This window comes from Aethalodelphis obliquidens, unplaced genomic scaffold (assembly GCF_003676395.1).
Source record: "Aethalodelphis obliquidens isolate GAN/ISIS:26980383/991018 unplaced genomic scaffold, ASM367639v1 scaffold55, whole genome shotgun sequence".
Lineage (NCBI taxonomy): Eukaryota > Metazoa > Chordata > Mammalia > Artiodactyla > Delphinidae > Aethalodelphis > Aethalodelphis obliquidens.
Window position 1 is genome coordinate 3,262,902 of NW_020837999.1, and position 13,223 is coordinate 3,276,124.

A 13,223-nucleotide genomic window follows, 5' to 3' on the forward strand; every position below is an offset into this window, starting at 1 on the left:
TCTGTGCCTTGGAGGACAGCACACATTGTTCTCCATTCCTTTGCCTGTCTTTGCCCTTGTGTCTGTCTGTGTGTTTTGAGAAGTTTCCTTTCACGCTCCAGTGATTTATTTACTTCTAACGTTATTTTCTCCTCTCTCGTTTTTCAAACCATTTGCTGGGGCTGTTGGTGAAGTAGAGAGACTTCACCTCTTGGAACTGGGTGCTGGGTGTGGTTTGGGGAGTTCTGGGAGCTGAGACAGGGCCCTTTAGCCCCCAGTAACCCAGGTCTCCAGCAACAGCAGTAGGAGAGGACAGGGAGAGGCGAGGCTGGTTTGAACAGGAAGGTGGGAAAGGTAAGGGTCGCTGCTTGCACAGATGCCTACTGCCGAGAAGCCTCCTTCTTTCCTTTTAGACAACCCTTCCCTTGTTCCTTAGCTGGGATTGCTATGCGGCGGGAGATGGGGGATGAAGTTTATAACTACAGCTCTGGAAGGGGCCCATTCTCTCTGCTTTGGATGATGCGTGGAGGCACATATCCCTCCCAATTAAATATCACCCCTGTTCTGAAGAGGCTCTTCTTGTGTGTGGTTGCATAGAGTCAAAAGAAATTCAGGAAAGTGGTATGAACATAGGGAAATTCCTCATCACAATTCGAATTCTTCTTCCTTCTTTCCTCCTTCCCTTACTCTCCCTCTCTCTTTCTTTCTTTCTTTCTTGGATTAGCAGAGCAGAAAAATTAGAATTAAATTAAGATATTTTTTGTTCCTGGTCTGTTTATTCTTAAGCTTTACTAAAGCCAGAAACTCAGTCCCCAAGTACAGGTGGCACTTGAACAATATGGGGTTAGGGGCGCTGATGTTCTGCACAGCGGAAAACCCGCATGTAACTTATAGTTGGCTCTTTGTATCTGTGGTTCCCCGTATATGTGGATTTAATCAACCCTGGATCGTGTAATGCTGTACTATTTACTACTGAAAAAAATTCGAGTAGCTGTGAGTTCAAACTCATGTTGTTCAAAGGTCCTGTTCATAGGTGCTTTTGTGTTACAATGTGGTTGCCGTGCCTTACAGAGACACCTCCATTCTTCTGTCCTTGGATAGACACAGCTTCTTTGATTCTGAGTCCTAACTCTTGGAAAAGGCAGCTGCCCTAAAGTTCCTGCAGTAATTGGATTTACTATAGCATGGGATTGGGTGGCCACTGGAAGTCCAGGATCTCAGTGTAACAGCCTCATGTGACATATAGTTTATCTGTTCATTTATTTTTCCATTCAATAAGCATATATTGAAATACTTCATCATACTGGGTGATAATCAAAGCATTATTGATATTTATTGGTAATCAATTATGCTTCAGGAGCTTGCACATCTATTATTGGAGTGGCTGTGTTGCACAGAGGTTACTAATATAGACTTTGAACTCAAACAGATCTGCTTGAAGTCCCAGTGCCATCAATAGGTACATCTATGACTTTAGTCATGTCCACTAACTTCTCCAAGCCTCAACATGCTTATCTGTGAAATGGGGATCATATTACTTCCTATCTGGCAGGGTTGTTGATAGAAAGAAATGACTTAATGCATATTACGTTCTTCTATTACCTGGCACACCATATATTTACATTATCTGTTCTCATTTTCTGATTTAATCGTCACAAGACTCTGAAAAATAGGTACGATTATGTTGCTATTCTATTTAGAGAACCCAAAATTGCAGGTTTTGGAGAATTTATATCCTAGAGTTTAGAACTTTAAGTCACTACGTTAACACTGTTTCATAGTTGAAACAACTGAGGGGCAGAGAGGACCCCACCTCGGGTGCCCGACTCCCAGGCCAGGTCTCCTTTGTGACTTACCATCCCCCCTCACTTGCATTATAATCTTCACGGCCATCTAGAAGGAAACTCTTTGTCTGCAAACGTCTACCACCTACTAATGTTAGAATCAGTCCTCCCCTATTTGAAGGTTGACTGCATAGTTCATATTTTCCAGACCATTTTCATCTCCTCTTTCTGTGCACTTTGGGTCTTTCTGTCCTCATTAACACCTCCACCAGAAAGGAAATGTAAAGGGAAATAAAACGTAAGCCACTCAGTTTTGCTCCTTATTAGCAGCTCTTTTTAAAAGATCTGGTGGATGGGGAGGCTGACTTTTAGCTGCAGTGGGGTCTTTTTTGATTATAGTCACAGATTTAAATTAGCTGGGCTATCTTTCTTACTGTTACCATGGATAAATGAGTGTCAGTTGTCTGAGCCCCGGTGGGCCTGTGGTCACAGAGACCCCTGTCCACCCAGCCAGTAGCTCTGGCCCTTCTGGCTCTCCGCACTCTCTGCTTATGCCCCCTTTGCAGATCCTCCACTGGGGGCTTCTCATTTTGCATTGGAGACAGAGAGGATTCTCTTCAAGGTCACATGTTGGTTAGGGTCACCGCATTGCACAGGTGAAAGGAGGCCTGGATTTATGTAAGGTGGTGGCCCTGGCCTGACTTGAATTGGAAAAACACAAAGCTAGAAATCAAAACACGTCAGACATTTCCTTTCGTTCTTTTTATGTTTTAAAACCTAGTTCCCTTTCTAGCTATACCACATTCTTCGGAGAGGAAAACTTTTCTTGGGGCCTCTGTGCTGCTTGTTATGTGGACTGCATTCAGTCAGGGCCTCGAGGGTGACCTGGAAGCCAAGCCTCCATTAACCCTGTCAAGTGGACCCCCTTCTGTTGGTTTTTAATCTTGGGAATGTCAGCAGAATACAGTTCCCTAATCATCGTGCTCTTTTGGCCTACCCCAGTTCTTAAGTCCTTCTGCCCCATTTATCACAGACCTTCGACACATCCTTTTGTCTTTTATTACCTAAAGTATTTCTCCCGTCACCTGACTTACAGCAACCAAGTATGGGTTGAATTTTAATGGTGGATATTATGCAGCCACTTGGGAACTGGGGATGGTAGCTTTGCTGTATAGCCTCGGTTTTCTCATCTGTAAAATCATGGGGCCATTCTCAATGACACATGTGGTCCCATTTGGCACTAACTTTCTATGATTCTGTCGATACTTGTTTTAGGAAGTTCCTCTTGAGATTCATAGAACCAAACGGCAAATGTATATGTATAGGCAGGAAATCAGGCAACTTATATATATAGTCTAATAGTTTTATTAATGACATGATTTCAAATTCTATATCTCCTTTTTTCCCTCATAGAACCTTCTGTTCAAAGTCTTAGCAATATTGTGAGAAGAAATGGGATACCGTGGGTTGAAACTCTAAGAAAGCTATTATTATAAACCTGAGGGATTATTACTAGCATTTTAAGATTTCTCTGATGTAACAAAAAAAAGTAGCTTATTTGGTTTTAAAGACTCCAGGTAATGCTCTTCCAGAATTTAGGGACACTCTTTTCATGCTGTATGCTTGGAGTTAGAAATAATTGTTTTGTAATTAAAGATTTTTTGATAACATATTTGGAAATTTTGGTAAAATTTAAATGTTTTTTTTTTTCATAAGTAAGGAGATCAAGTTCAGGAAATGTGATGTGCTAGAGGGGAAAGTGTCAGAGATCCTGAGTTCAAGTCCCAACTCTGTCAAAACTGGACTATAAGCCCTTTGAGGGCAGGACTCTGTCTCTCCAGCACCCATAATAGCACCAGGACTGAATCCCTGGGGCTTGAGGTGCTTCATAAATATTTAATAATAAGTAGAATAAAGAATAATAAATAAAATAATAAAAAAATAACTGGGTGAGACTTCTCTGGTGGTCCAATGGTTAAGACTCCATGCTTCCACTGCAGGGGGCATGGGTTCAATCCCTGGTGGGGGAACTAAGATCCCACAGGATGCATGGTATGGCCAAAAAAAAGAAAAACAAAGAAACAAAGGGAGAGAAGCCTTGAAAATTCAGAGCAGACAAAATCAGTTTGGCATAGAAATAAAGTTTAATTGGACATATATGCATATATATATATGCATATATATATATATGCATATATGCACTAATATGTATAAAATAGATAACTAATAAGAACCTGCTGTCTAAAAAGTAAAGTTAAATTCAAAACAAACAAACAAAAACTGGGTGACCTTGGGCACTGCCTTTAACTTTTCCGTGTCTTATTTCATTAACTCCAAAATTCCGGAGCCAAGGCTAGGCTCTGGGTGAGATGCAAGATAAAGTGGCCCTGCTTTTGAGGAGCAGGTAGGGTAAGAAGAGATAACAACCTCTCTTAAGCGACCGCTGAGGCTGTCTGGAGGAGGAAAGGGAAAGGGGCGTTACTGTCACTGTTGGCCATTCACAGGGATCTGAGAAGCTCCAGGCACCCCGACTCCTACGAGTTCCTGGGAAAACCCTTCACAGAGCGGTGGAACTTCCAGCAGGGATTTCCTCCTTTCATCCCGGTTTATTTCAACATCACTGTCCTCCATCGCTAACAGGTAGAATCCATCCTGCTGCAAAGGCCTGAACCTTCATTTCCTTGGAAGTCCTCTGCAAACAACTACTTGAGATTGGGGTCCAAGGCGTTGTATTATATGGAATATTTAAGTAGCCTCATTGAGCATGTCTGGCCTTCACGGGGATATGTAACCTGACAGGTGGGGATTGGTGTGCTCATGTTCTCCTGGCCCTCCCTTCCCCTTTAAAGAGATTTGATGCGTTTACTTCAGTCTGTCCCTGGTTCCCATCAAGATGTGGGACTAAATAACATTTTTAATAATTTGAGAAAGAGAGAATTTGGGGGCAGGGAAATGAGAGAGGTGAGTGGGTTGTCAGAACTGGAACTTTTAGGGTTGAACCTTGGGGAGAGAAAAAGAGGGACGATGCTGTGTTTGAGAAGGAAGGAAGGGAGAAAGGCTCAGTGGTGGGAGAATCAGGGGCACAGAGCCTGCTGGGTCTTGCTGCCCCAGCATGGAGTTCCAGGGAGGGGGACCTGAAGCCAGTAACCTACATATCAGGGAAAGGGTTGGAGAAGACCCTCTGGTAGGCAGTGAGGGTCTGCCTAGTTGATGGTGGACCATGTAGGTTTGCAATGGAATCCTCAGCTTTTCCCATCAGGGGCATTTACTTTACTCTGCTTCTCAAGAACTGTAAATGTACTGGAAAAAACAAGTTAACAAACAGGTCCCTCTCTTCAATTCTGGGAGACAGCCATGCTATATGAGCTTAACAAATATATTTTAAACTCTGCTGGGTTTCTGATTACAAAAGTCATGCTTGTTCCTTGTAGAAAATACAAAAAAGCATCTGGAAGAAAGTAAATAGCACCTAGAAGTCCTCTTCTGAGTGAAGGCTGCCGGGAATAGGCTGGTGGTAGGCTGTGCAGTCCACACACACATTTCTAACAAGCAGGATTATCATACCTATATCATTTTGTAACTTGCTTTTTCACTTCTCAGTAGATTCTGAACATTTTTATATGTCTGTACATATTTGCCCCCAACATAACTTTCAATGTATGGCGCTGAGTCTTAGCTGGTTCTTCCTGGTTACCAATGCTGCTGGGAAGCTTGGGGCGGATATGGACTCAACAGCTTTGTGCTGTTCCACGTAGAAGTTGTCTCTGGTTTCTGCCTCCCTCTGATTTGCTCTGTCTCAGAGATTAGAAAGCCCTATCTCCCCGTCAAGGCTAAGAAGGCTTCAACCCCTGTCTTGATCACACTCCCTTCAAGACACATGCTTGCTCTTCCCCAACCCCATCCCTGGTTTTTCACCACCATGGTTACGTCCCCAGTGCAACCCGTAATTCTTCCCACTTAGTAGGCCATCGTAAGAGAGTTCTTATTTATCTTCTCCCCTCCAGATCTCTGCTCCAACCTGTTTTACACATGGTTGGCATAGTAATCATATTAAATTACAGCTGTGATCTATCCTCTGCTCAAATTCGTTTAGTGTCTCCCCACTTCCAACCACGTCAGGTTCAGACTCCCTAGACTGGCAACCAGGGTCTTTTGTATATGGCCTCACATCACCTACGAGGGAGGAAACTTTAACCCTTCTCTCTGTCTTCCCAGCAAATTCGATTAGTCACAATCTCCTGTTGATTCTACCCTGCTCTTATCTCAGTGATTGGCCCTCCTCTCTACCTGCTTTGCTCCCGCCTTAACTCACGCCCTCCTAATCCTCTGAACCACAGTAGACTTGTCCCTGGCTTTCCTGCCTCCAGTCCTTCCCCCTCTACATTGCTCATCATGCTGCACACAGAATATTCTAAAGTGAAATACGACCATCATACACTCCCTTAAAATCTTTAATGGCTTCGCATAGCATTTGCAAGAAGTTCCCAGTTTCTTAGCGTAACCCAAAGGCTCTTCCCGATGTGTGCCCCATCCCATGTCCCCGTATCACTGTTTTGATGTTGATCTTGAGTCGCTCTAGGTGCCTTCAGTTCACTGCTTACTCCAGAAGTACTGCCCTGCCCTCTTGTCTCCCCACCTTCCCTCTCCCTGCCCTTGGGGTAAGCGTCCATCCTAAGTTCTTCCTCAGCTCCTTGTTCTCTCCTTGTTCTCTGGCTCCAATCATATTGCATTATAATTGCCCTTTTACTTGTCTGTAAAGAGACTTGTGCTCCTTGAGGGCAAAGCTATTTTTTCATTTGTCTTAATACTTCCCCAACAGCTGGCACAGGGGATACATCAGATTCATTCAATCATTTTTGGGGTATGAATGAGTGGATAAACATCCAAATGTTATGTATTCGTGCATCAGACCTTCAGACACGGAGAGAATGGGGCAGTGGGTGCTGACGATCCCTCAGGGACAATGCCAGCAAAAGGAGTTTGATAAATAATTGGTTGTATCTAACACACACTTAGATTGCTCTAAGTCTTCATCCTTCTGTCTGTGCTTGGGACTGTTGATACCTACACTGCTTCTGGCTTTCTACGTTCAGGGTTTCTTTAGGTGTTCGCATGTGCATTGTGGCTGGAACACTGTGTTGTCGGCTGTGATCCCAGAGGCGGAACCCCTGCCTGGGAATCTGAATGGAGTCATGACTAACCCAGGGCCGCTTTGACCTTTGCCTACGATTTGATAGTGATGGCAAGAGCAGTGATGATGATGGTGATGATGGAAAACACACAGAAAGTTGTATCTGTATCCAGTTCAGTCTGGGGATGTGAGTGATGCCTTTATTCTATACTGGTCACAAGGTGCATACCTTGTCTACAATAAGCTTGACATGTCCCTGGTCCAAGTCACTAAACACTATTACAGTTGCCTTTTAAGGGTCTCTATGCTTTTATTCAAGGCTCACACCACAGAAACATACAGATTGCTTTGCCCTTCCTTTTAAGACCCTCTAGCATCTTCCTGTTGCATTTGGATCTGAGGTCTTTTTAATGACCTATAAGGTCTTACCATGATCTGAATCCTGCCTGCCATTCCCACTCTCCTTTCTTCCTTAATCACCCCATTCCAGCCACTGTAGCCTTCTCTTTTCCCCTTTGGCATCTCTTCATGTGCCATTCCCTCTGCCTGGAATTCTCTCCCTTTGCTCTTTGCACGACTGATTGCCCCTCTTCCTTCAAGTCTCAGTTTGGTAACCCTGACCATGCTTTCTAGGGGAGCCCTCCACTGTGCTCTGTCACTGTATGCTTCCCATTTTCTCACTTTCTTCATAGCATTTCTCACTAGCTATAACTATGATTTTATCTTTTGGTTCACTTGTTTATGGCTACACTTCAAATCTAAGCTCTAGCACTTACCGGCTGAATGACCTTGGGCAGATTACGGACCGAACTTTCACCCCAACATCCTCATCTGAAAATGGAGATATTTTTCTTGAGAGCTACTACTCTGTGCCAGGTACTGTGCTAATCACTTAACATGGATTTATTTAGGTCTCCCAGGGGCACAGAGAGAGTACCCAATTGCCCAAGGTCACACAGCTAGTTAATGGTGGCAGGATTTGAACCCATTTACTCTGGTTTCAGAGTCCACGCTCTTGACTGCTTTGCCAGGCGAAGTGCAAACGTTCACAGACCGCATCAATGAGAAACTTCCTCCTGAGCCCTCCTGCTTTTGCTCTGAAAACGTTTTGCATCATACCAGGAGCATTTACCAGCTTTCTAGATCCATCTAGAGTGCCTGAATGCCCCCCACCTTGCCCCACTTACCCTCTTTGGAAGAAAAAGTGGCTTTTCTGCCCCCTGAAGGCTGGAAACGAAGCCCCAGCCCCCAGGGTGGCCCTGATGGGGTAGAAGCAGAGGCCTTTGTGCATTGGTAGCAGCTTTCAGACAGATATGCCGTGTGTGCTCCTGACTGCATCTGCTGCCTACAAATAACCAGCTACAAGGAATTCACTCCAGGTTAATTCTTCCTTTCTTTTCCTTGACAAAAGGCAAGAATGGTGAGGGGAGGAAAACCTTTACTCTGAGAAGAATTGTTAAGTGCAGAGCCGGCCTTACTGTTCCACTGATCAGTTCTGAGGACCCAGGAGCCTGATGGCAGGGGCAGGGGGCTCAGCCCAAGAGGACCCAGGGGCTGAAGCCCCTCTTTCCCTAGTGGTCCTGCCGAGAGCCCGTGACCCACGGTGTGAGAGGTGCTGCAGAGAGACAGGCTTTGCCTCCTGGCTGCGGATGACAGATACCATCACACAATGGTCCACAGTTCCATTTCCAGAGGCTGCTTCTCCTTATTTTATGAACAGAGTATGTTGAAGGTCTGTTGGGATTCCTTTGAGCATCCCTCCTAGTTGATGAGCCCCACCTTTGGGGCTTTGCCTGCAGTAGCTGTGCTCCTTCTCTGCTCTTCATTCTACCAAATATGTCCCTGTGAACCAGGCATGCAGCGAAAATCTCTTAAATGAATATGTAACCCTCAGTGCCTCTCAAATGACCCTGAGCAAGTCTCCTCTACAGGGAAGGGCGTCGGAAAGAGAGGAGGTGTTGTGAACAGAGACGCAGATCAGGGAATTGTGTATGTGATTAGGAAATCATGAGCTTGTGAATTTGGCTGAAGGTAGGATACAAGGGAGGAGTGTATGGGTTATCCTTTTGATGCCCCCATTCTCTATTTTTTTAATCTATTCTTTGCCTTTCTTGTCCCTGCTCTGAGCTCCAGGAGGCTGACTTCTATGGTTTGATCACATGGGGTTCCTTGCCCTGTGGTTTGCTGCTGGAATTGACCAATAGGAGGCATGGCAAGCCATCAGAGGATGGGAAGAAGGGGAATTTGAGTTGTTGTCAACCAAGCTTGCTGAGGTTCTGGCAGAGCTGCAGTCTCACAGTCCTCTAGCGCCACTTCTGTCACAGAAGTGACTTCCTTCAGCTGCAGCTCTCACAGGGATCTGGTAATACTGTTCCTACTCCTTGCTCTATAACTTCCTAGCAGCAGTTATGGCTTCTCATTGGTTACTGGTCGCTATGGGACTCACCTTCCCTGCTGGTTCCCTAATCCCTACTCACGCCCTTATAAACAATCCCCTGAGTGAATTCTCTGTAGTTGAACACTTTAGTGTGTGTACCATCTATTTCCTGGTGGAACTGTGAGCAATACAGAAAGTCCTGGGAGACTAGGCTAGAAAGGTGGCACTTAGATACATTTTGGAGAACATTGAGGTCTATGCTCAGGATTTTACATATTTTTAATCGGGCAACTTGGAAATCATTCAGTGTTTCTGAACACAAGAAGGATTTGACCAGAGGTACCTGGCAACAGTCAAAATGAAGAGTGGTAAGTGCAGGAAAAGGTGCAAAGGTGGAGAAGTGATGAAGAGGGGGACTCACTGGATGTGTGAGACATGGAGAAGGAGCCTTCGAGGTTGGGTCCACGTCTCCAGGACCAGGATGATGGGGAGGACAGTGGTGCCACAGCAGAGCTGGGAAATGGAGGGGGAGTCGCTGCTACATTTGGTTGAAGTTGAGAATGCCTCAAACCCTTCTCTATAAATTGCGGTCATGGTGGTCCGCCTCGGAGGGACTGTGGTAAGATGAACTAGTTCATCATCACCTCCAAGCCTGTTGTAGTTCAGAAAATATTACACAGAGATGCTGAAAACCCTCTGTGGGTCTGAAGTTGGTAATATCCTGTTTCCTATCAATTCAGATGAACAGCGTGAATTTGATTGGTCCCCCACATGGGGAGGGGGATATGCAGAAGAGAGAACAAATGTGCTTTGATTCCCTAGTGGTTCCACCAGCTGAGGAATTTCAAAGATTTCTTTTTAAATCTCAGTCGAAATGGGATAAAAGAAATGTGCTGTGATGAAAGCATGTCTGCCATGTAGGAAAGGTGGCAGGTGAAGAATTTCTTGTTAAAAGGGGGCAAAGAAGAATCTCTTTGGGGCAAAGGTTGTTAAAAAAAGATACGTGCTTACCTAGAACCATATCTTGAAGGAATTCAGACATTTTTGTCCCTCCGTCTTCCATTTGATAAATCATACATATTATTTATAAACTGAGTTCAAGTTTACAAATTTTTCTATGTGCATCATTTCATTTTATCTCGTGAGGCAGGTGTGGCAAGTGATACTCTTTCCGTCAGATGAGCAGATGAGCAAATTGAGATTCAGAGAGGCCAGGTTTCCTGTTCAAGGTCATGAAGATGATAAGTAGATGAGCTGGGCTTTGAATTTTAACCCTGTATTCTTCCTACCCCATCATAATGGGATATTAGGTTATAAACTAACACTTATTGTGTATTTATTTTATGCCAGACACTGGGCTAAGCATTTTACCTGGGTTAGCTCATTCAGTCCTTACAACAATCCTCGTTTTCCAGAGGTGGAAACGGAGGATGGTCTCCCCAGCCTCTGGCTCTACCAAAGCATAGACTGCAGTTTATTCTCAAGGTTGTTACAGGCTAACCTTATCTCTAACACTAGGATGAAAAAAATGTCAGTAGTATTCAGCTCAGGTGAGTATGTGCGTGTCTGTGTGTGTATGGGGTATGTGTATGAAGAGCTCCATGCTTTATCTATAACTGCCTGCTGGCCACCTCCACTTGGTTATACTCCCAGAAATGGAAATATTCCATTTCTCAGACTAAACTCATCATCTTCTCCCTAACACTGTTCCTCCTTTTGCCTTCTCCATTTTGGCCAGGTGCATCACTCAGGCTCAACATGTGCACTGGGTATTGGTGTTGAAGACCTCTGGACTCTACTTCAAACATATTGCTCATGGCCTTGCCAGCCTTCCCAGTCCCACTGCTGTGTCTTGGGTCAGACCCACATTACCTGGACTTTAGCCGTCGATGTCTAATGGGGCCTCTTTCCTCCTCCTCCATTCCCTCCCAATTGTTCTCTTTTTCCAAAATCTTCTTTGGCTTCCTGTTATAGTTATTCATTCCTAAGATGCTAATTGAGCAACTGCTAAGTGCCAAACGCTCTTTTAGGTGCTGGGTATACCGGAGAGAGCAAAGGAGGTACAGAGACCCATCTTTGTGCAGCTTGAAAAGCGTGCTCTTCAGCCTAGCATTCAAAGCTGTCTGAAGTTTGGCTCAGCTCAACTTTCTGGCCTTTATCGTCTCTCCACACATCTGCAAGTAATATGTACATCCCCTGTCATCCAGTCAAACTGAGCACTCTTGGTGTCCTTTCTTTGTGCCTAGTTGGGCGGTTACCCAACCGAAACTGGAGTTCCTGCTCACCTGTTCGGATTTCCTGTGACCTAACTCAACTGCATCTCTTCCTTGAATTCTCTCCAGAAGCTGATCCTCACTTAACAACTCTGGTCAGAATTTATCTCACCTATACAGTGTATGGATTTTTTTTTTTTTTTGGCCCCGCCTCGGGGCACGCGGGATCTTAGTTCCCCAACCAGGGATCGAACCCATGCCACCTGCAGTAGAAGCGTGGAGTCTTAACTGCTGGACCGCCAGGGAAGTCCAGTCTCACCTGTACAGTGAACACAGTGCTCTTGTACGTTATGGTCATGATCACCATCTGCATTATTTCTATACGTGTCTGTCTTCTCCTTAGAGATCCCTAGGCAGAGGAATGTCTCATCTGTGCTTGTATTCTCAGGACTTTACTCAGTCCCTGGCACTCAGTAGGTTCGTAATAAGTATCAGCCACTTTGAAATGGTTAGATGTAGAAGTTCTTGATAGGATTCCCCACCTTGCCATCATCTACCACCCCCCCTAAAAGCTCCTTAGCAAGCTTACTCACACAAATAAATTAAGTCTTGCACAGCAGTGTAGAAGTGCAGGAAGGCACCTGTCAGCCTGTAGGTGGCAACGTTACTGTGCTCAAAGTAAGGTGGTGTGCCTCGTCCGGAAATTATATCAGCCCCTTAGGGTACCGGCTTCCTTCTCCTCTTCCTCCCTCTCTCTTTCCCTCCATTCCTTCCTTCCTCTCTTTCTCTCTCCCTCTCCTCCCATGTCCACTGCTGCTCATCCATTAAGTCTCTTCACAGATTCTTAAAAACACCAATATGAGGTTGTAAGGACCGAGGCAAACGAACAAGGCCTCCTGGAGACCCTGCCTTCTCCCTCACACACTCGGTGTAGAATTTTAAATTTATTTCGAGTATACTGCATTGAAATTTTGGAGGTGTGGGTGGGTATGCTCTTCAGAGATGGGAAGATAGAAAGCAGGTGTTTTAGAGGCAGTGAAGGAAACCATTCAAAATGGCCTCACACACGTCTGGTGGTCTTCATCCACGGCTGGATGTGTCACGGGTGCTGGAGGCTGAGGGAGCCCTCGGTTGCTCCGGGCAGATCCGAAACAGGCTTGTCGACCAGTTGTAGGGAGGGCGTGAGGCTGTGTCAGCCGAGGGTGTTTCACTTCAATACGGGACCCAGGCGGGCTGACAGAGTTTGCTGGGAACCCACCTCAGAGGAGGAGGAACAGAGGGCGGGCAGGGGGGACGTGGGCAGCAGAGCTCCCGAGAAGGCAGGGCCATGCAGGCGGGCTGTGCTCTCTGGGAACAAATCTAAATCTCTACCTGCCTGTTTTTCCATAGTGCCCACTGCTTGAACAATTCGGCATTTCAAAGCAGGGACGGTAGAGGAGGGAACTGGTAATTTAAGCATGAAAAATGTCATTTTGCCTCAGAGCAGACTGCCTTTCTATGCCCTGGTTCCTTTTGTGTGGCTTGCATTTAGGCATATCTGGAAGATCATTTGCCCAATACTAATAGGAAGGCTCACTGTGCTCACTTGTTATGAGATGTAATGGGACTTCCCCTCACTGGGAGACTAGCGGCTGCCTAGTGCCACTGGTTTCTATTTTCTGTGGCCAAGAAAACCTCTCTCTCTTTCTCTCTAATACACACACACACACACACACACACACACACACACACACACACAC